We start from the raw sequence: 3,795 nt of genomic DNA, 5'->3' as shown, positions 1-3,795 counted from the left end.
AAATCAATCGCAAATTTGTCGCAAACCTTGAATATATAATTTGTAAAAACCATCAAAATAATGTTAAAAGTTAGTAAATTCACCTTCAAATATATTTCAGAATAATTCTATTAAGTTTTGTAATATTTATAAAAAATTATTATCCTAACTTTGCAATGGATTTGCTATGGCTTTCGCAAATCACTCGCAATTCCATAGCAAATTTGCTATGGAGTATGTTCTCGCAAAATCGTCGCACTATTGCGATGGATTTGCGAGGAAAAGGACCTTCCCAGCGAATTTGTCGTAAATGCGTCGCAATTGAGCAGCGGATTTGCGACGACTGAGTTCGACGCAAATTTGCGAGGAATGTGCTATGGTTTTTTGTTTACTAGTAAATCCCTCGCAAATCTATCGCAAATTTGCGAGAGCTATACTCCGTTGCAATGTGTCCTCGCAAAAGGCTTGTTTTCTTGTAGTTTATGTTTTATTCATGTGGATGTTTGAATCTGTTCCGGGTTTAGGAGAACTGTATGACCATAGACGGGCAATCACACATGGTCTACCACTACTTAATTGGTTAGGATCTCGTACGCGATTCAGATTTGAAGACTTCATATCAGATGAGAAGGCTATACATCAAGAGGTATGAAATAACCACATATGTATTTTTGTTATGGTCACATATTTACTAACATTTATGGCTAATGACCACAAACTTATTTTAAATAGCTACAAATTTGTTTTCCTTACGTCACAGATTTATTTACATTGACCACAAACTTATTTTAATTTTTTACAGATTTGTTTTCATTATATCATAGATTTTTTACATTGACCATAAAGTTATTTTAAATAGCTATATATTTGTTTTCATTATGTTACAGATTTTCTTAATGTTTTTAAAATAGTGGTTTCAATAATTTCACAAAACTTGTTATTTTATCGATGTCTTAGATACGTGTGAGGCATATGTTTCCAATTTCATTAGAAAATATGTACCCTAAATGGAGTGATGATGATGGGAAGCGGGATCCAAGACTATAAAAGTTGATTGAATATATCATTGAAGATCGTTTGGATCCAAATAGTTGGCCTGTTGTAGAAAAATAAAGAAGCACAAACGTCAGATGCATGCGAATAACAAAGAAGAAGAAGAGTCTATTGCTTCTAATGGAGATTTAACTTCCAAAAAGAAGAAGATTGAAACAGAGGAACAACATTCAGAGGTTAGTCACGGTTGCCTCTCTGATTTAAAATTATGGAATAATAATAGTTTTGATCTAAGAGGCGATACGTGTCGCCGTTCTATTGGACAAACAAAATAATAGAAAAAAAAAAATTGGGTCGATCTAATCGGAGGAGGTTTGTATTTGGAATCGAAGGATCTGGATCGAGAGGAGATTGCTGTCGGAGGAGATGCATAACGGAGGTGATTGACTCGGCTTTGTTCCATTGCGATAGATTGAATCGACTAAAAGGATTGTATCGTAGGCGATTTGTGTTTGGAGTCGACTCAATCGGAAGAGATTGAATCAATTGGAATCAGATGGTAAGGCCGACATCCTCGTCGAAGCTTTAGAACGCCAAGGCGTAGAAACAGTCTTAGCTTACCCATGAGGTGCATCAATGGAGATTCACCAAGCCTTAACTCGTTCCTCCTCTATCTGTAACGTCCTGCCACGTCATGAACAAGGAGGCGTGTTCGCAGCTGAAGGCTACGCTAGATCCACAGGTAAACCAGGTATCTGTATAGCAACCTTAGGTCCTGGAGCTGCAAATCTCGTTAGCGGATTAGCTGATGGATGTTCAAGATATTCCTGGGATTGTTGATTCCTAATTGGGAACAGGCTATGAGGTTACCTGGTTATATGTCTAGGATGCCTAAACCTCCGGAAGATTCTCAATTGGAGCAGATTGTTAGGTTGATTTCTGAATCTAAGAAGCCTGTGTTGTATGTTGGTGGTGGTTTTCTGAATTCGAGTGAGGAGTTCGGTAGGTTTGTTGAACTTACGGGTATCCCTGTTGCGAGTACGTTGATGGGTCTTGGTGCTTATCCTTGTGATGATGAGTTGTCGTTGCATATGCTTGGCATGCACGAGACTGTGTATGCGAATTACTCTGTGGAGCATAGTGATCTGTTGTTGGCACTGTGTATGCGAATTACTCTGTGGAGAATCAAGAAGACCAAAGATGAAAAGAAGGCTGAGAAGGTTGAATTTGCTTCTATTTGCTTCTAAGCAACAGAAGGTCAAAGCAAATTTCCCCAAAGCTGCAGCTGCAGGAAAGGGTCCTAAGTTGGGAGGTGGTGGTGGCAAACGCTGAAGAGCCTAGCCATCTCTCTCTCACTTTGTGTTTTCTGCGTAATGGCTACTTTTTTTACTAGCAATGTTGATTCCAGAATGTTATGCCAAACGTAAAACCTTGTTATCAGTTTTTGTTTCTTACTTTTGCAACTCTTATAATCTCAAACTTCAGAATTTTGTTGCTTATAAACTTCATTTTACTACTCTCTCTGTTGGATATGGGCTACGCCCAATATGCCACTCGGCCCAACAAGACTCATTAATTACAATCTCGCCCCGACCAGATTGGGAGCAAGTCCACTAACTCCCGCAAAGGGGCAATCTCGGGAATTCACGACGAAAACCCTAGACACCCGCGGACAATACCTACAGAACAATACTTTGCATCGAAAATTGTTATTGTCTTTCGTATAATTCATTCCTATTTTCAGTTCGTCACTTTAAGCTTGCTAGTTCGCTTGTGAACTAACAAGCTCTATCCCGACTTGTTTTAAGTGACGATCTCACGTTTTCCCCGATTAATAAAAGAACTTGCTTGCTCTTTCCCACAAAATCTTTATTTGTTTAAGTTGTGCAATCCCCGGTACAAACAATTGGCGCCCACCGTGGGGCAAAAGTAAAGCGTTTCTTTTGACGAATCAAGACAGACGATCCTCACTTCTTTGAAGTCTCAAAAGTCATGACGAACCCTAGCGAAAACTTCAACGAAGCAACGGAGCAGCCAACGGAGCAGCGATGGGGGCGAACGAGAACACGAACTGTCCCCCCGCCGAGCTCCCTGCCGAACTCCCTGCCAAGCCCAACCAAAGGCTCCTTGCCAAGCCCAATCGAAGGCTCACTGCCGAGCACAATCTCTCCGCCGGCGCCCGACGCACCCTCCGAGCCTCTCGTAGCTGCACACGCTGAAGCCGGACCTGCCGCAGACCAGCAGGTTACCAACGCCGCTGCTCTCCTCACCGCCACTCTCACCAACGCTACCACTCTCCCCAGCGCCACTCTCCCCTTACCTGTACAAAGAAACAGACTCGACGATATGATGCAGGTCATCCTCGGTCGTCTTGATGGCCAGGAAATACGAACAAACGAATGGCTTGAGGCCATTGCAGCCGCACAAGAGGCCTCACAGAACCAAATCAGCAGGCTCCAACGAAGGAGGGGCGAGCGCTGAAACGACAGCAGCCCTGCCGGCGAGAAAGAGAATCCTCCCCCAGCGCAGCCATCTGTGGAGGACCGATACGACAGCCACAGACGCCGCCCGACGTCCATTATCGTAGGATCCGTTGATCGACGCAGTAGAGAGGAGCCAAATGAGGAGCTGTGAGACGGCCAAGACCAAAGGAGCGGTAGCCCGCCGACTCCGACACTACCGATCCAACAGACAGAGGCCGATCTCAAGGATGAAACCATACGACGCCTAAAGGCGATGGTCCACGAACTCTCTTCCAGAGTCCATCGAGCCACGAGCTCTGCTCCCAACCTCGATCGAGTGCTCAAAGAAGTTCAGCGCTCA

This window comes from Camelina sativa, chromosome 4 (assembly GCF_000633955.1).
Source record: "Camelina sativa cultivar DH55 chromosome 4, Cs, whole genome shotgun sequence".
In the NCBI taxonomy this organism is placed as follows: Eukaryota; Viridiplantae; Streptophyta; class Magnoliopsida; order Brassicales; family Brassicaceae; genus Camelina; species Camelina sativa.
Note: the sequence above shows the minus strand (reverse complement) of the source record.